Genomic DNA, 20,792 nt, shown 5'->3' with positions numbered 1-20,792 from the left:
ACATAGATAGATTCTCTCCAAGATAATCTGTCTTCAACTTGGCCTTGGGATGGCACAACATATTACACGACAATTCCGTGTCAACACAGTTTCTGAAGGCATGAAGACCCATCTAAGGTGTCGACTGTATGTATCCTCTGGCTCAGTTGCATGTAGTCAACAGTGGGTTAATGACCATGCAAATTGCATGGGTGATTGCTCTGGACAGAGGCGTATCTGGGGAAAATCGTGCCTAGGGCAAACACGGAAATTGCGCCCCTGTCTAAACATCTGACACCCATCTTTTAGATAACTTTACCATAATATCAGCTCAAAAATACAAGTTCAGACACTTTCAGGAGAAACAGGTTGTAAGCAACACACACATGCATACACACACACATACAACCACACATGTGGCACATATGTGCCAGTCGCTTTCCCAAGGAAACGCAGTACATCCATGTGCTGGGCATGCCTCCATAGAGCTAAGCAGTGAAAGCAAATGCTCTGCCACCTCAGCACACCTCACTACAGGTTGCTGCCTCCAAGAAATTCAGGGATGACTTTTTTCTGTCCAAACAGCTTTTGCCTTAAACGGAGATGGCTGCAATGGGAAATCCTAGGGGGCCCAAACAATCTGAAATTATCCAGCAGCTTACAATAGGCTTGGATCCAGTAGCCTGATCAGGAAGAAGGTGGAAGTTGCAACTAGCCACAGAACAGCAAAACAGTGTGATATCCAGTTTGTTTGTTTTAAACATCATACAAGTTAAAGGCAGGCACTTTCCAAGTTTGAAATCCCACAAAGCTTATAATCAGATTGGTTGACAATATGCAGATAAAGATAGAGCTCTGTATAGAGAATTAAACAGCATGCGAGTGAATATTTCTATTTTATTCCTTGCCTCTCCTCCACACCCTTCAGTCTTGCCAGCGTGCAAGGTATTAAACCAACATTGTTTTTTTCAGGGATGTTTTGTCCACTTACTTTTGTGCCATTTCTATCTGTTTTTTAAATGCTCAGGTCCCTTTCCAACAACTTTGCATTCTGACTCCCTAGATCAGGGAAAAATCTAGGCTTGGGTCTTGCAGAGGCCATTTGAGCATGTGTGGCAGCCATTTTTGTTTTCAGCAGCCTTTGTTTTTAATTTTAAAAAATGGCCACCGCACATGCTCCAATGGTCCCTGCGAGGTCCTATGTCTTGCCAGGCCTCACAGAGGCCTTCTGAGCATGTGCGGTGACCTCCAAAATGGCCACCACACTGATCTTTGTAGACCCAAACAGGCCTGAAAATAAGCCCGAGACAGGCTGCAGCAGTGATTTAAGAGGCCAGCGGGGCGAGAGGGAACCTTTGCAGGCACCCCCACCGTGGCCCTTAGGAAGCCCCCCGAAGAGGCTACAGGTAATTTTTTTAATTTAAAAAAATCTGCGAATTGCCGGGGGGGGCAGTATGGCACTGGCACCCCCCCAGTAGCACCTAGGGCATGTGCCCTGGCTGCCCCCACCTAGTTTCGCCTATGCTCATGGAGATGATGCACATGTAACCCCTGTAAAAGTGCCGCTGGTGAAAAAAGAACAATGTACAACCAGATACTAACTAGGAGTGTGCATGGACCGGTCCAGGGCCAAGCAAAAGGCCTCCAGACTAGTCCGGAATTCGGCTGGTTCAGCGGGGGGGGGGGGGAGTGTGGCTTTAAGGGTGGGGGGGTAGTACTTAACCCCCCGCCCGCCGCTCTTCCCCTCCGGTGCTGGACTTTTCTAAAATGTTTTTGTGGTGGCAGAGTTCCTCCCTGCCGCCCCTGCCCCTGTCATTGTCTTCCAAGTTTACAAGCAGTAAAAGCTAGCGTCATGCATGCGCCCAGCACGTGTGCGCCCGTTGTCGCCGCCAGCACGCGCGCCACATACGTCACAATGACGTTTGTGGTGCGCGCCGGTGACTGCGGCGGGCATGCGCCGCAATGGGCACATGAGTGGTGCCAGCTTTTACTGCTTGTAAACTTGGAAGACGGCAGGGGCAGGGGCAGCAGGGAGGAACTCTGCCGCCCCAAAAATGTTTTAGAAAAGTCCAGCGCCAGAGGGGGAAGAGCGGCCGGGGGTGGGGGTAAGTACTACCCCCCCGCCCTTAAAGCCACACTCCGCCCAGTGCCGGACCACGCCTCCATGGTTCCGTGCACATCCCTAATCCTAACCAATTGCAGAGATGAAGAAAGAGGTAGGGCACAAAGATGTGGGTAAAATGGCATAGATGGAATGCCTGGCCACAACTTTATTAAGCAGATCAGTAAGTACTGTTTAGAGGCAACAATCTACTTAGAAGACATTCCCATTACTTCCCTGCAAATTTAAAAGTGTTAAGGACCACCCACCACATACATAATTCCATTAAGATATGTGCAGAATTTAATGTACAAAAATTGTGGCTTGGCATTGAATTCCATGGAAACTTTTTCTGAAGTTGTATTTTGAGCCCAGCACAGAGGTGAGCATACACATCAGTTCCATTGCACAGTCAATGTGGGCTGCTTTCTCAGATTACCAGACTTGCCCTTTAATAGACTTTGATTTATGTGGCCCTAATAAGAGCAGAGCAGGCAAAGGCCTTTATTTGAGCTTCGAAAAGAAAGCAGATATGGGACAATTTACAGCTTGTGCTTAGCTGCAAAAAAAGACCTTTTGCCAAATGGCTAAGGAAATATACCTCGGGCTGACGATAAAGCACTAAATTAGAAGAGCTTCTACATAAAAAGGAATAAATGGCATCTTAAAGGGAAAACTTGATCTTTTGTTATAGCTCATTTTTACTAATTATTAAAATCCTATTTGGAGATTTGTGATTTACAAACATAGCTTGACTGTTACGAGTTCTGTTGCTCAATTTGCAAAGAAAAATGTCCATTTCTATCCTGCAAATTGACTTGTAGCAGACCTGACATTTGGACAGTTCTTTTTTTACTCAGCCACACAAATGATAGGGAATCTCCCCAAATTGCCATCTCTTGTGATGCAGGAGAGAGTCTCAAAATGACACTTCAAGAGAAAATAAATGGTTAATATTAATTATGAGGCATTTTCCTAGGATGCCCATACAGTCCTTTCTTGTTGCTCTTGTCGATATCTTCATGGTGACTGCCCCAATGTTGCCCCCTTCATTTTCAGCATTCAGCCAGTTGGAATAGGCTCCCAAATCTTTCTTCTGGATCGTCTCCTTTGATGTGCACCAGGTGCCCCACAAACAAGCTGGCCTTCTTGAATACTCCCTCCCGCTTGTTCTTGTTATGTCGGGTGCGGCTCAATACCGTGCCCCTGATAAGTTCTGTGTGGTAGGTTTTGAGCAAGTATTGGGCTGTCTGATGGAGTGGACAGTGGACAACTCAGGTTGCAGCTTCTAACGCACTTGTGGGATCAGCTGCTGCCTACTGGATTTTTCTGCCTTGGACACCCGTCTTTCTTCGTCAAGGTGCAGCAGGATGCTTACCATCTCATTGATGGCTTCTTCTGCAGTCTCTGTATTGCCTGTACTGTACTGGCAGTGGCTTTAGAATGTTAGATGGGAATCTTTCTCCGCTTTGCCTAGAGGTACCAGAAATTGAATCTGGACCTTCTGCAATCAAAGCAGATGCTCTACGACTAAGCTACACCTTTCCCAAATGGCTGTGGCCCCATTTTTGCCCCATTCCAAGTACAGTCCATAAGGAGGCCCCCACACAACTGTCCATATCGCATATGAAGAAGAACTGTAGGTACAATTAGGTGCGGCACACACACCCACTCCAATTCAGCAGCAAGGGCTGTGCATACAGTTCTCTTTAAAAATTCCCAACAACTGGCTCTCAAGAGTTGTGTGGGGCTAGATTCAGCCACAGTCCTTGCTCTCCTTTCTCTGCAACAGCTGGTTGATGGGATTTTAGCTCTTAAATGCAACAGCTGGTTGATGGGATTTTAGCTCTTAAATACCTGCTAACTGGGCAAAGAGGCACCTTTTACCATGGTGATTCACTTTATTTAGCAGGGGGAGGGTAACTGGCCCTATCCACCCCCAGCACAGTACTTCCAGTGACTGTTGCTGGTGTGTGTCTTATGTTTCTTTTTAGAATGTGAGCCCTTTGGGGACAGGGAGCCATCTTATTTATTTATTGTTTCTCTTTGTAAACCGCCCTGAGCTATTTTTGGAAGGGCAGTATAGAAATTGAAATAATAATAATAATAATAATAATAATAATAATAATAATAATAATAATAATAAATAGAGCTTTGCATATGCTTAACTGGAATGGAGCATTTGTAGGTGCTGTTTCTCACATTGTGTTATTGTTGTGAGGGGAACAACTATAGTTTCTTAACCTGCTGCAGTCAATGTTTTGTCAACTACATATAGGTTCCAAATGAATTAACATACATAATTCAGTCATTTGCCATGCAAAGTACTACTTAGATACAGTATTATGTTCTGTTTTAGTTATCGCATGGTAAGGGTTTGGAACACATGGCATGAGGCGTGAATGGATGACTTGGGCACGTTTGGCTTAGAGGAAATACCATTAAAGAGAGTTGTGTCTTCAGTTATCTAAAGGGCTGCCATAAAGAAAAGGAAGAGCAACATTGTATCAGGGTATTGTAAGAATGATTGGGCAATAGAAGAGTGGTGAGTGAAGATATGGAATCATCTTCTCTAGATGTGTTCTTTTAAAGAGGGACAATAGGATGAGCATGTATGTGAGAAAATATCAATAAAGCAGACAGCTGATTCAGAAATATTTTAATATTACTTTTTGAATTTATTTTTTAAAAAACCAAAATGCAGACAGGCCTATAGAATCCTATTAAAATGGACTGTGATAAAGCAAGAGGTGTCTAATGTGCCCTAAAACAAGGCTGGACAAACTTTAGGCTTGCATGGTTTACTTTGTTTTTTTGAATTAGAACCAGGCTCAAAGTGGTGAGGGTGATAGGGATAGATGTGCACTTAGAACTGGAGAACAGAGTGTTTCTGAGTATATCCTCGGAGCCCGGGAAATTTTCAGTAGTAGAACTGCGCTCACAGTCCTATCATACCCCAATCCAGTTGTGTTTTTCCCATTTTGTTCAGCAGCTTAATTTTGAGTGGGGATGGAACCTTTTTTCTTGCTGTTATTAAACTATTGGAAATCAGAATTCCTTTCAGATCTATTTCAAATCACCCAGAGATCTGTCAATAGATCTAGGTTCGCCTTCTGCACACCCTCATCTTATGAAATTGATTTAGCCTTTTAAAAGGGGTGAAATCATATGGCTGCCTGATTCAAAGATATTTTTGAGACGTTTTTAAGTTATATCTGAAAACTATTTCTGTACTTCCCTATCTCTCCTTTAACACAAACCAAGTACTTTCTCACTATATCTATAGATCAGTGCTACCATTTGTATCTTTGTTGTAATGTCCAACCATGTGTCCCATATCCCTATCTGTATTTTCTGGTCTCTCTTGCAGTGGTGCTGTCCCAAACTTTCCATTCTTAAAAGCAAAGTTTTGGGCTGCAGATATTAAACTTACTGTGGTAAGTTCTGTTGAACTTACTTCTGAGTAAACATGCATAGGATTACACTGTTATCTGCAGGATAAAAGTGGGGGGAATCTAAGTTCATGGCAAAATTCCCTGTCTCTTCATTCTATATGATTGATGTTGAGATGATAGAACTAAATGGGCCAGAAAAAGAAAGCTCTGATGATGATTTCTTCCTTATTTGCTTTTCGCAGTATGACAAATGTCACTGATTTTCATCAGTTTCCCTATCTCATTAAATCTCCATATTTCAACAGGAACAGGTGTATCCTTCTCTCTGCTGCGATTTTAATCATGAAGTTGCCCATTCTTTATGCTGCATCAGGGTCCATGAGGGATATTTCATAAGAACAACTGGGTAATACCTCTACACTGCAGAGTTTGCTTTGTTCTCTGTGGTGGCCACATTATTTTACAGCCAACCACTAAACAGAAGGCATATCTTCCCAACTTCTGATCACAATCTACTATCAGTTTGGGCATATAAAGTGCAGAACTTGATCTCCTGGGAGTATCAGTTTGCTCTAAAACATAAGTTTCCAGCCCTCATGACTGTGGAGAAACATACTCAAAGTATACTGCATCTCTGTACCGCATAGCTCCCTTGTTCCCATAATGCCAATTGTTGTTGCGGATATAGGCTATATCAGAAGTTGGCAAGATATGCTTTCCTTTTAGTGGTTGACTGTAAAGTACAGTGGCCACCATTGGGAACAAAGTTAACTCTGGAGTGCAGCACAGGATGAAGTCGATCCCTTCATCTTATCTGGCCTACAGAAAGAAAGTCAGAGCTCATGTTTCGAGGCTGCAGCAAAATGTACCAGAGGCTATTGCTGCTGGGGATGCTGGCAGTTGTAGTGAACAACATCTGGGAATCCCTGATAGAGGGAACACTGGTGGCAACTGAAGGTGGACCCCCCCCCCGAAACTGATTTGATCCACTGAAATTGTTATTGTATCATGCTTTTCAAGAATCTCTACTGTGTTTTGATGTCTCAGATAATTTGTGAGAAAGGAAAACTATGTCAATATTTATGCAGACAAGTTCCCTGTCAATTTATAAGCAAACAAGTTTTTCCTCATCCATTACGACTTCAGCTTTGTCTTTTTGCTCTCCGTCATCTTGTGCTGAAGGCCACATTCGAACATAACATGAAACCGGAAGTGACGGGGCCTCCAGTTTCATTTCTGCATGTCCGAATGCAGGCATCTGCAGTTACAGCAGAAAATGGACCCTTGGTTTCCCTCCCCAGTCAGCTATTTGTACTTTCACTTTGTAGTGAAGTTTGCTGCCTGGACCTCTGTTTCTGCCTGAACGTGGCACCACAGTCTGGTTGCTTTGCAACTGGAGTTACGGGAGTAAGCTCCTCCATCTCTCTGGCTCCTATTGGCTGCTGAGGTTGTCCTTCAGTCAAGAAGGAAGCCCCAGCAGCCAGTTCCCCCTCCTCTCTGCTGTCTCACTGACGGCAGAGAGGGAACTCCAGTACATCTGAATTTGGACAGGATTGTGGGGGGAGGGGCACGGAATACATATAACAAATAATTCTATGTTATGTGTGAATGGAGCCTAAATATCTCTTTGAGCTTTAAATAAAGCACTGAACCTTGGCAATCTTTTATTTTTCCCAAACCACTGTTGCTTGTTTTTTTCAGAAGCTGCTGACATAGGCCCAGTTCAGTCACCTTTATGTGCAGCCTTGCATTCATGTGATGGAGGAGAGGGCGAGCCCCCTCCTGTTCACCATCACACACCAGAGAGCATCACACATGATACAGACATTTCATTTGGAAATGGAATCCATGTGATTTCCTCACTCCTTTTCAAGGGAGATGAACTCAGAGAATTAGGCACCTATGAAGAACACCTGCATCATCCCGAATTTCATCTGTGTGGTAGAACAGAGGGGGCCACATGCTTCAGTCTGTGTGATCTATATTTTAAAAGGAGATGAATTATGATAATCAAGCATCCATGAGGAGTGAAAGGGAGGTGGAAATACCTGCCCTCCGCCACGGGAATGAAACACTGCCATGGGAATGAAACATAAATCTGGCTAAACCAGATTGTGCAGATACATATAGCTGCAAAGCATTTACATCTCTAAGGCTTACCAAAACACACTAAATGGAGGTAAGCCCCATTGAACACAGTGGGCTTTATTTCATTTGGATATGCATAGGTTTGCTCTGAAACACATCTTATTTTTATTTATTTATGCCCAAAGCTACTACCTCAATATGTGCAGAAACTTCTGCACTCCGGATGTTCAGTGCTGGCATCATGACGCTGCATGCCAAAGCATGGAGTAAGATACTTTAAATGTCATGGTGTGAGGTCCACCATGAACAGGTGCTTTTTGATGGCTTTCATTTGAGAATGCAGTGTTTAAATCAGTTGTAAAGCAAGTTCCAACATCACTGAAGAAGCTTCAGTCTGAAGGTGAGTACAGACATCACATGGAAGCATAGCTTATTTTAACTAAGTTTTATTTAACAGACTGGAATTGGCATCACAGACAATACTCAATTTTTGGTTTCTTTCACCATATTGTGGTTTGTTCAGGTTCCATCCCTTCTTTTTGCCTCCCATGTCTGAACCCGCCCTGAAACTTCAGGGAGCATCAGAAGTTGCCTCTGGAAAAGAACACATATTAGGGCCTATTATATGGCTGTGATGGCAGCAAAGAAATCCTATTTTTCCACCATCATTGCATTTGTTTAATGTCATTCAGGGGAACTTTTTTGAGTGGCTCGGGATCTCCTATGTGAGGGTCCCAAAGACCGTCAAACAGGACCTGTGGCAGGCTGCTGTAATCAATTTGCATTACATTTTGCGGACAAAATCGTTCTTATCTGTTCTGACTTGGGTATTAAGGTTTTTGCGGCACCTGTTACCAGACAAGCTGTGCTTCGGGTTAGTGCAGAAAGCACCCCTCTATGTGCATGGGACTAGGCATGGTCCGGCGCCGGTGGGGGTCTCCCTTTAAGGGTGGAGGGGTTGCACTTACCCCTCCCACTGCTTTTCCCTGGCCAGCGCTCTGTTTTAGTGAAAAGTTTTTGGGGCAGCAGCATTCATCCCTGCCTCCCTTGCCCCCATTATTGTCCAGAAATACCGGAAGTAACGAGTGCGTGTGCGCCCACCCACCACACTTGTCATGTGTGATGTGCACGGCACGTGGCAGCAGGCACACGTGCACTCATTACTTCCAGTATTTCCGGACAATCATGGGGGCAGGGGCAGCAGGGAGGAACACTGCTGCCCCAAAAACTTTTCGCTAAAACAGAGCGCCAGTGGGGGGAAAGCAGTGGGAGGGGTAAGTGCAACCCCCCCCTTAAAGGGAGACACACACACACACACACGCCGCCAGACCAGCCCAAGTTCAAACCAGTTTGAAGGCCTCTATAATGGCTTCCGGACCAGTACGTGCACATGGGACTGTGGGACCAAAGTCTCCATTTTGGATGTTTCAGTTCATGGGCTCATGGACATTTCACCTTCCTGGGTTAAGCAAGATCCACAACTGGTTGCTTAGCATGAGAAAAGCATGGGGCAATGTGCCCCCAGGTCAGCATAACAAAGACTGAAGCCACAAAAGAGAAGGCACAAACTGGTGAGCAGATTAGACTAGGTGAACCAATTAAGGAAAAAAACCTTCCTTCCACCAGAGATAATGGTAAATCACTCTTTGAGTGTTGCACAAGATAAGCAGTGCATTTCCTAACCCACCTTCTGAATTAACAAATTACCTGTCAAGGACTCTGGAAAATCAGCGCATCAAAACTGGAAATGTATAATTGTATGCACTTTAAGCTAGATCACTTTCAGCAAGATTTTCGCTTTGAACATTAGCAAAGATTTTATTGTCTTGCCTAAATAAACCTTTACCTTCCTGTACAAGGATCTGTTCTGTCCCCTATGCTGTTTTACTTCTACATAAAACCTCTGGAGAGGTAATCCAATATGCTGATGACACCCAAATCTACCTATCTTTTAAACCAGGGAGGCAGTAGCAGTGGCGTAATGGGGGGAAACGGCACCCATGGCAAGCTCTGGCCCTGAAACTGCGCCCCCCGCCCCCCCCGGCCCCCACATACCTGCACCGGCGCCCCAGGCGGCAGATCGCCGGCAGTGGTGGCGATTCGGCGGTGGCGGGTGGTGGCGAGTCGCCCGCCGAGTGCGGCGGCGGTGGCGGCCAGACAGCAGGCCTCGGCGTCGCTCTGCTGCACTCCTCGGCAGGCGATCCACCGCCGCTCGGGCCACTACAGCTGAATCGCCACCAGCCACCGCCGCATTCGGCGGGCGACCCGCCACCGCCTGCCACCAGCACCGCTGAATCGCCGCCTCTGCACTCGGCGGGCGACCCACCGCCACACTTGGCGGGCGATCCGGGGGGGGTTGGGGGATGCCACTTTCCCCCCCATGTGACCCGCCGGGGTGGCGCCCAGGGCACGTGCCCTGCCTGCCCCCCCTATCGTTACGCCCCTGGGCAGTAGATGGTCTGAACCAGAGCCTGGAGGCTGTTCTGGACTGGAAGGGAGGGCGGGGGGGACAAGCTGAAACTTAATCCAGATAAGATGGAAATGCTCTGGGTTTGTAAAACTGATCATCTGAGTAGTGAGGAAAAACTGGCCTTAGATGGGTCACATTCCCTCTGAAAGACAAAGTCCACAGCTTGGGGGTGTTTCTGGACCCAACTCTGACCTTGGAAGCACAGGTGGCAGCGGTGTGCAGAGGTGCTTTTTACCAGCTGTGGCTGGCATACCAGCTGCAACCCTACTTGGAGAAGTCGGACATGACCTCAGTCACTCATGCTTTGGTAACATCCAGAGTTTGGGTAACAACCTACTGCAATGCACTCTACATGGGGCTGACCTTGTAGATGGTTTGGAAGCTTCAGCTGGTCCAGAATGCTGCTGTAAGGATGCTTGTGAGCGCAAGTCACTTCATGATGTCACACTCATCCTGTGGCAGCTTCATTGGTTACCAGTCTGCTTCTAGGCTAGATTCAAGGTGCTGGTCTTGACCGTTACATGGCTTGGGGCCCAAGTACCGTCAGACCACTTTCACCCATATGAACCTGCCAGGGCCCTCTGTTCAGCATCTCAGGCTCTGCCACTAACAGAGATCCAGTTGGCGAGGACTAGAGACAGGGCCTTTTGGGTTGTGGTCCCTTGGCTTTGGAACCAAAGGACCAAAGAGCTATGAAGAGCTTTGCCATGCTATCTCCCTCAGTGTTTTTTTTAATAAACCATTTAAAACACATCTTTCTAAAGGGGCTTTTAACTGTTTTATCTGCTGCTTATATCTGGTAGGTTCATTAGTTTTTATAGTTCTCAGTTTATATTATTAATTATATTATTTCTATTATTTATTAATAACTTTTAATTTGCAACTTTTTCTTTAAAAATGTAATTTTTAAAATGTGGTTTTAGCCTGGTCTTTTAACTTATTTAATTACATCTCTGCGGCACTCAAGTTATTTGAAGCCAAGTCACTGGTACAGCTCCAATCCAAATTTTTAAGAGCTGCCCTCCAAGTCCCATGATGTGTTTTGAATGCCACTCCAATTAGAGACAGGAATGATGAAGGTGGAGGTAGAGTATGGTTGGCCATGCTTACCTACGGGGTAAAACTAGTCCTCTTTCCTCATGGACTTGCCACCCCTGACTCTCCAGTACTCCTTCCTATCCTCTTTGGAAAAGAGCTATTTAGGGGTTGTCATGCTCTCCCGTCAGCCATTCTAGAAGGCAGGTACAAGAGGATCCCCCTTGCGGAGAGACTATGTCCTTGCAACACAGGGCAGGTTGAAATCACAGCACATGTTCTCTTCTTCTGCCCTTTCTATAGAGATAGCTGCGCAAACCTCATCTCACCAGTACTCCACAGGCATCCTGGTCGCTCAAGTAAATTTTATACCTTGCTGCTGCTCTCAGATGGACTCCACCATCACACACAATACTGCACAGTTCTGTGCTGCGGCATGCAAAATCCATAGGGCTCTGACAGCTTCTGCCTAGACTAGAGGGACTGTGGGCTGAACCTACAAAAATCCAGTTTCAACCTCTGTTCTCTCATAATTTTTTGCAAACCCCTTTTAATTGCTTATTTTTAATTTTTTCTATGTACTTTTAAATATCCTAACTATTTTTAACTATTTTTCAGTGCTGTATTTTTATATATTGAGCCCTTCAGGCCTACTGCTTACTCGGCTGTAGACTTCCTTAGCAATTTACACATTATATATTTAAATTCTTACATTTACCTTCACCCTACTACTACCCCACACATTTGTCGTTCCATAACAGTAGTTTTATATTTCATATTGTATCTCCTACTCCTGCTTGTATCCTTCTCTCTCTCTTTGTAAAATTGTTTTTATGCTGGTTTAAGACCGAAATAAAGATTGATTGATTGATTGATAACTTGTTTAACTTTATTAGTCTTTTATTTTACATTGTATCTATTTTATTAATGTTGTGAGCCACCCTGAGCAGTAGTGTACTGGAGGGGTGTAAGTATTCTAATAAATAAATAAATTAAAATAAAATAATAGTGTATTAAATTGTTTCATTGGCTGCAAAGGACACTTTAAATACTGACAACAAATGGTACTTCTCTGAAGATAAACTTCCCTTAAAAAAAACACCAAAAAACCAATGTGTGTCTGAGTCTTTACCTCCAGTCACAATTGCTTGGATTTTGAATGTCTTTCTGAACTGACTTTGTGCCAGATCAAGCCTGCAAGGAGATGATATTATGTCTCACCCCTAAATTGCAATACCCTTTGTATTTGTGTAGGGGGTTGAAGCTTCATTTATCAAGGATGAATAGTGGTTATGCACAACCAACCCACTATAACGAAGTTAATTCTTCTGCTCTGTAGTCTTTGGCGCAACATTTTAAAAAAGCGATACCTAAATAATCCATGGGTGTCTTTTAACTGTTTTATATGTTCTGTTTAATTATTCTGTTGTTTCTAAATTCTCTGAAAAAATATTTAGCTGTTCCTTCTGATGATGTGTGAGAGAGATCTTTGAGACGAACAATAACAGCTTCATCTGTTACTAATCACAAGGGAATTGTCTGGTATTTAAAGCAAACTATAAGCCTGCCCAGATTTATTTCATTTTAAGTGACGATTTGAATTTTATTGCTAAGAAGAGTCTGGACATGAAAAACAACAACACAAAAATTGTCTGCTTTATTATCATTTAATAATAATAAATTTATTTGCATCTGCTTTGGGCTGAAGTGTATGTACTTCTGGTATAGATTCTAATATGGAGACTGTACTACTGCAGAGAAGCAATGAACAGTAACTGAATGTAAGTTCTGACCATATCATTGATAAATAAGATTCAGGAGGCTAGAGGCAAACATGATGAGAGGAGAGCTGGTCTTGTGATAGCAAGCATGAATTGTCCCTTTTGCAAAGCAGGGTCTACCCTGGTTTGCATTTGAATGGGATACTACATGTGAGCACTGTAAGATATTCCCCTCAGGGGATGGAGCCGCTCTGGGAAGAACATCTAGGTTCCCGGTTCCCTCCCTGGCATCTCCAAGATAGGGCTGAGAGAGATTCCTGCCTGCAACCTTGGAGAAGCTGCTGCCAGTCTGTGTAGACAAATTTGAGCTAGATGAACCAAGGGTCTGACTTGGTAGAAGGCAGCTTCCTATGTTCCTATTCAGCAAGACTTGCATGAAAAGCTTTAATGCTTTGCGGGGGGTGGGGGTGGGGGGAGGAGTCAGCCTAAACTATAGTGGCTGTTTGGTAGGGAAGCAGAGCCATTAACAAATTCAGGATTTTGTTTAACAAGGAATGGCAGCTAAAACAGGAGGCAATAATTTCCATTTTGGGGAATTATTATTGCATACTGAGGACACCACAAAAGACAAATCTTCCACTCCCACCCTACTTGAGCACATTTTAGCTTCAAGATTAAGACACACCTTAAGACACACCTGTTTTTTCAGACTTTTAATTAAAACTAATTTTATACTGTTTGTTTTGTTCTGGGAAATTGTTTTTATTCTGTGAAAGTGTTTTAGTTCTTTTTAATATTGTATTTTGGATTATGTACACCGCCTAGAGATACATATATTAGGCGGTATATCAATATGATAGTTAGGTAAATAAATAAAATAAGATTCATGTTTTCATAGCCACCATTGAAAGCACCATATGGCTACTGTATCCTCAGAAATGCTTCCCCACCCCATTCTTTTTGCCCCCTTTTGCCTGGAATAGCTTTCAAGGACACCTTCATGATGCTACCTCTCTCTCTCTTTTCTCAAACCCACTCTTTTCCATGAAGCCTCTGGTATAGCTGTTTAGTCTTTCGTTCCCTGTTGAAACTAGTTATGCAGCAATGATTTCAAATGATATCAGGTGTGTGTTACCTGCTCTCAACACGAATTTTATTGTGACACTTTTCATATGTACTTCAAGTCTGGTTGCAATTCATTATGACCTGTTTTGATCTGATGTCCTGCTTTTGTGCCTGCATAGCCAAGCATTCATCATCAGGGTATCTCTTGTGCAATTAATAGAAAAACAGCCTGATGGCATCTTTTCTTCATGTGGAAACTTGGGCCAGTCCTGTATTCTCCAAAGGCAGGGCACGTACATAGGGTGACCTTTAGAAAAACTAATGCAAACAGTTAGGATATGCAAGGCTGAGGAGAGTTGTATTATAGTTACAGACCATTTGGAAACAACAAAATTAACTCCTGAAAAACAACATTTTTTTGAAGGTTGTTATCCTCTGCAAAGTGTATTTACAAGTATATCCCACCCAACCCCCCAGGTTCATGAACTCCAATGTAGTCTCAGTCAGACTCATGTTATGCATGTACTAGGGTGAGGGGGTTATTCCTGCTGACCCAATCCTGCTGGCCAACTGGAACACCCTGGTTGGTAAGTCGATGAGTAGAGCCAAAGAGAAGATGTGACTCATGAGTGGTGTGTTGGGGAAGATAGGAACATTGTATGGTTGCTTGGGCTCTGTACTGCCTTTTTCTGCCTCCACGCTACAATTCCCAGCGTCTGTGCAAACACACACATATGCAAAATTATACCCCAAAAATTAGAACCGCAAAAACAGCAGCAAAAGATTTGAGTAATCACAATTTGAGTGATCGCAGTTTGTGATCTAATTTTGAGGGGAAAACAATGGCAGGATTGTGTGTTCCAAACTGAAACTAAGCCTAAGTATATGTCACGGAACTGAACAAATATTCTTTGGAACCATCTATTATCCACTGTGATGTGTTTAATGATTTCTTTGTGGATAAAATCTCTCGTATTCAGGCCGACTTGGATTTAGACCCCACAATTACTGCAGCATCTGAATCGGAGGTGTCCAGCAACTCCTCTTATGTGGTTAGGCTGGATCAGTTTCAGTTTGTGACTTGTGAGGATGTGGACAAGCTGCTTGGAGCGATGCGGCCCCCCACCTGTTCTCTTGACCCTTGCGCGACGTGGTTTATACTATCTGGCAGGGAGGTTGTTGTAGAAAGCCTGGTAGAGATCATAAATGCTTCCCTGAGGGAGGGCAGGATGCCTCCTTGTCTTGAAGACGGGCCTTCTCGGTTGTTGCCCTGAGATTGTGGAATGCGCTCCCTGCTGAGTTGCGAGCCTCCCCATCTCTGGCTATTTTAAAAAAAACTTTTGAAAACCCTCTTTTTTTACCCAAGCTTTCTCAGGTTTTTAATTAAAAAAAAAAACTGTTTAATTTTATGGTTTTTCAATTATTGTATTGTTTTAACTTTTATAAGTGTTGTTATATATTGAACTGTTTTAACTTTTATATGTGTTTTAATTGTTGTTGGCCGCCCAGAGACATAAGTTTGGGTGGGGTATAAATTTGATTAAACAAACAAACAAACAAACCACTTCTGAAGAAGCCTGCCCTGGTTTCCTCATAGTTGAGCAACTATAGGCCTTTCTCCAACCTTCCGTGGCTGGGCAAGGTAATTGAGAGGGTGGTGGCCTCCCAACTCCAGGCAGTCTTGGATGAAACTGATTATCTAGACCCGTTTCTGACTGGCTTTTGGGTGGGCTATGGGGTGGAGACTGTCTTGGTCGGCCTGATGGATGATCTCCAATTGGGAATTGACAGGGGAAGTGTGACTCTGTTGGTCCTTTTGGACCTCTTGGTGGCCTTCGATACTATCGACCATAGTATCCTTCTGGAGTGTCTGAGGGGGTTGGTGGTGGGAGGCACTGCTCTGCTGTGGTTCTGTTCTTATCTCTCGGGCAGATTCCAGATGGTGTCTCTCAGGGACTGTTGTTGTTCAAAAACTGAACTTCGGTATGGTGTCCCTCAGGGCTCCATACTGTCTCTGGTGTTGTTTAACATCTACATGAAACCGCTGGGAGAGATCATCAGGAGATTTGGTGCGGGGTGTTATGCTGATGACACCCAAATCTATTTTTCCATGTCAATGTCATCGAGAGAAGGCATAACCTCCCTAAATGCCTGCCTGGAGGCAGTGATGGGCTGGATAAGAGGTAACAAATTGAGACTGAATCCAGATAAGATGGAGGTACTTATTGTGCGGGGTCAGAACTCGGGAGATGATTTTGATTTACTTGTTCTGGATGGTGTCACACTTCCCCAGAAGGAACAGGTATGCAGTCTGGGGGTGCTTCTAGACACAAAACTCTCCCTGGTGTCCCAGGTTGAGGCAGTGGCCACAGGTGCCCTTTATCAGCTTTGGCTGATATGCCAGCTGTGCCCATTTCTTGAGATAAATGACCTCAGAACAGTAGTACATCTGCTGGTCACCTCCAGACTTGACTACTGAAATGTACTCTATGTGGGGCTACCTTTGTACGTAGTCGAGAAACTGCAGCTAGTCCAGAATGCGGTGGCCAGATTGGTCTCTGGGTCATCTCAGAGAGACCATATCACCCCTGTCTTAAAACATCTACACTGGCTGCCAGTAAGTTTCTGGGCAGAGTACAAGGTTTTGGTTATAACCTATAAAGCCCTAAATAGCTTGGGCCCTGGGTATTTAAGAGAACGTCTTCTTCGCTATGAACCACACCACACATTGAGATCATCTGTAGAGGTTCGTCTGCAGTTGCCACCGGCTCGTCTGGTGGCTACTCAGGGACGAGCCTTCTCCATTGCTGCCCCGAGGCTTTGGAACACACTTCCTGCTGAAATAAGAGCCTCCCCATCTCTTACAACTTTTAAAAGGGCAGTCAAGACAAATTTGTTCACCCAGTCTTTTAATTAGATACTTTTAATTAGATACTGTTTTAATTGTGTTTTATTTGTGTTTTAATAGTTTTAACTGTTTAATTTTAATTTTTGAGTTTTAATCTTTTATTGGCTGTTTTTGTTGTTTTGTAAACTGCCCAGAGAACTTGTGTTTTGGGCGGTATAAAAATGTATTTAATAAATAAATAAATAAATAAATAAATAATAAAAGTGACCTTTATTTGGGGCACTCTGCATGGAGCTGGTGGAATCTAACCAAAGTAAACTGGCCAAGTAGTTTGTTGTCACCAGCCATTTCTCTCTCACCCTGATGGACCTTAATCTCCACTTGAGTCTGCCCATCAGCAGCTGTAGAAATTGAAAATACCTATATTTATATAAAGTGATCTTGACAAGACAAGCCTTGCAAAGCTAGGAATTATGAAAAACATTTGAAGCCAACTGGCTGGCTGTGAGTTCAAGCTGAACACAGGAGTTTCTATTTAATAGGGCAGTACTCTGAACTGTGTGAATTCTGATTATTCAAGCATCTGCACCCAGCCTTAGGGATTTCTTTTTTTAATTAAGAAATGCAACTTGCAATAATATGCTATGCGTACCAGTGATTCACATTTAGCTCTGAAGTCATTAGGAGTGCTAAAATACCAGATGCTGGACGAAGCTGTATCTCAGTGCACTACCTTATCAGGAGTAGCCCTTCCTTTGGCCTTTGGAATGCCCTCCCAGAGGTACTTTGTCAGTCTCCCTCCTTGATTAGTTTTTTAAAGAACCTGAAAACTCTTATTTTAAATTTTAAAATTGATTTTAATTCACTTTCCAGTTTTAATCCTGTCTGCCATTTTATCCTGCTGTTGTTTTGTTTTTATACTGGATTATAAAAATGCCAAAAACATTTTTAAAAGCCATGGTAAAGTTCTCTACCATGCTCCACAGGTCCCCTGCAGTTCTGCATTGCCCCACAAGAGTTAAAAAACCAGCCAAAAATCATTTTGCCTTATTATTTTTTTTTTTGGCAAAATGAGACTCAAAATGGCTCTTCTCCTCAAAATGGTGGCCAGAAATGACCTCCAAGGTAATTTCCAGCCACCCCAACCTGCGGATGCATGGATTTACCGCATATACTGAGGTTGGGTGTCCCAACCACGGATATTTGAATCCATGGAAGCAAGATCCATGAATATCGAGGTTTTCCTGCATGCTCTTTCACCTCTCTTAACAAGATACACAGGATCTCCAGATTGTGCCCTAGCAACTCTTGAGGAAGAACCGATAGATAGATAGATAGATAGATAGATAGATAGATAGATTATCTATCTATCTATCTATCTATCTATCTATCTATCTATCTATCTATCTATCATATTTGTATACTGCCTGATATGTGTATCTTTAGGTGGTATACACAATTTAAAACAACAAATATAAAACAGAGTAAAAACTATTTAAAAAATTTCACAGAATAAAAGTTAAATTTATGAACCTCCTTGATTTCTAGAATCTGCCCTGCTGGGATCCAAGGAACAGTGAAGGGGTGTGTGACTTAGCACTATTCCCAGGGGTGGAGCCACTATTGGGCAAACAGGTTCAAAGAACCCGGGCCACGCCTAATCAGCGGTCATACCTCGCAGCCCCGACACACACCCTTGTCTGACATCAGATATGGAGGTGCTGGTTTAGCTCCCGAGTGGGGGCCACGTGGCCACCGTTCGGGAGTTAAATGGCCGCTGCATTTGCAGTGCAGCCAGGAGTGGCTCTTGCCTGCACTATGAACGCAGCATCAGCCCAAGTCTAGCTCCTGAAGGGGCCACATGCCGGCCAGACTCCAACATGGCTCCGTTCGGGAGCCAGATCACGCCCCCCCATCTGACATCAGATGCTGGGGGCGGCTAGCCCCCACGTCTGACGTCAAACGAGGGAGGCAGGGTGAGCAGGGACTGCATTACAGAGCAGAAATAAGGAAAATACAGCTGCAACATATACACTCTAGTGGACCATAAAGTGGTTTTCAAAAGAGCTTGGGTAAGCTGGAAGAACTCTGGATTTGGGGTCATGTCTCCCATGCAATGCTTTCCCAAAAGTCAGAAACAGCCTTCTGTGAGTAGCGTTTCAGTAGTAGAAGGATACTTGTGACCCAGAAATAATATTCAATGTTCAAAACACCCTCAGTCTGTAATAGAAAAGCTTTCCCCAGACTTGGGGACATTGCTGGCACATGCCTTCCTGAAGGAACCAGTACAGCAATCTAGCTAACTAGGAAATATAAGAACCAGACACATTTGGAGTACTAGGTACAGTTCTGGGCACTGTATTTTAAGAAGGGCATTGTAGAACTGGAAAAGGGACAGAAGAGGGCAACCAAGATGATCAGGGACCAGAAGCACCTGAGGCTAGGCTATAGCATTTGGGGCTTTTTAGTTTGGAAAAGAGGTGATTACAGGGGAACATGATAGAGGTATATGAAATTATGCATTGAGTAGAGAGAGTGGACAGAGATAAATTGTTCTCCCTCTTTCACAACACTAGAACCAGGGGTCATCTCATGAAACTGGAGGCCAGGAAATTTAGGACCAACAAAAGGAAGTACATCTATGGAATTCCCACAGCACATAATTAATCTATGGAATTCCCTGCCATGGGATGTTGTGATGGCCACTAGCTTGGATGACTTTAAAAGAGGCTTAGACAAATTCATGGAGGACAGGTCTATTAATGGCTACTGGTCTGGTGGCTATAGGCCATCTCCAGTCTCAGATGCCTCTAAATACCAGTTGCAGGGAGCAACAGCAATAGTTGCCTGTGGGCTTGCCAGAGGTATCTGGTGGGCCACTGTGTGAAACAGGATGCTGGACTAGATGGGCCTTAGGCCTGATCCAGCAGGGCTGTTTTTATGTTCTCATGTTAACCTAGTTGCAGAGTTAAAGGATTATCCGAAAACAATTACAACTGAGGGCCATGTTGTCCAAAAACAATGTTCTTCAGTTTATTTCAGATTTCCTCCAGAAATCAGTTCAGATTCTATTATACAACTTTTCCAAATGCCATTTGTAATTTTGAATGGTAATGTGGGATGAACAGACACAGTAGAAAACATAAGAACATAAGAACAGCCCTGCTGGATCAGGCCCAAGGCCCATCTAGTCCAGCATCCTGTTTCACACAGTGGCCCACCAAATGCCTTTGGAAGCCTTTAGGCAGGAGTTGAGGGCATGGCCTCCCTCCTGCTGTTACTCCCCTGAGACGAAAGCCAAACAATGTGCTCAGACATCACAAATGTAGAGTAGAGCTGGTTTAATCCAATACAGAAGAACCTGGATTGAAGACCAATCCCATAACTACTGAAATGGTGACTGAGGGTGTATAGGCAAGGATCGGTTGTTTATAGGAACATAGGCAGCTGCCATATACTGAGTCAGACCCTTGGTCCACCTAGCTCAGTATTGTCTACACAGACTGGCAGCGGCTTTTCCAAGGTTGCAGGCAGGAGTCTTAGGCCTGTCTTGGAGATGCCAGGGAAGGCACTTGGAACCTTCTGCATGCAAGCGGGCAGATGCTCTTCCCAGAGCAGCTCTATCCCCTAAGAGGAATTTTTTACAGTGCTCACATGTAGTCTCCCATTCAAATGCGAACAGGGTGGACCCTGTTTAACAAAGTGGACACTTCATGCTTGGTACCACAAGACCAGCTCTCCTCCCTTGCCCCTTAGAATATTAAGCGGGGGCAGGGGGTGTATCAACAATTTGCCTATTAACCTATGCTCATGCCATAAATTTGGATCCAGAAGCCCATTTGAGGGGCTAATCTACTAATATGCATTGCTGTCCACTTCTGATAACTATCTCCTTAATCATTTCAGCTAGCTACTAGGAAAATGCTCCAGGGGCTAGCTTAAAGCTTCCCCTTAATGATGATTTTTTTTGGGGGGGGGAGAACTTTAAAAAAAACAACCCCACCACCTTTAAAAATCCTCTTCATAAATTAATTTCCTTTCTAAATAGTGAAAGTATTTAGGTAGTTGTGGGTAGTGGTGTGCATGGAAT

At 43.9% G+C, this 20,792-nt stretch overlaps 1 protein-coding gene across 1 annotated transcript in view; it reads left to right on the top strand.

The window, feature by feature from the left end:
* Window positions 1–20,792, top strand: part of UBE3D (ubiquitin protein ligase E3D) — a 136,915-nt gene that overhangs the window by 96,090 nt on the left and 20,033 nt on the right. The window lies entirely within an intron of this gene.

Source organism: Hemicordylus capensis, chromosome 1, assembly GCF_027244095.1.
Source record: "Hemicordylus capensis ecotype Gifberg chromosome 1, rHemCap1.1.pri, whole genome shotgun sequence".
Classification (NCBI taxonomy): domain Eukaryota; kingdom Metazoa; phylum Chordata; class Lepidosauria; order Squamata; family Cordylidae; genus Hemicordylus; species Hemicordylus capensis.
This window is presented reverse-complemented; position numbering and strand designations above follow the sequence as displayed.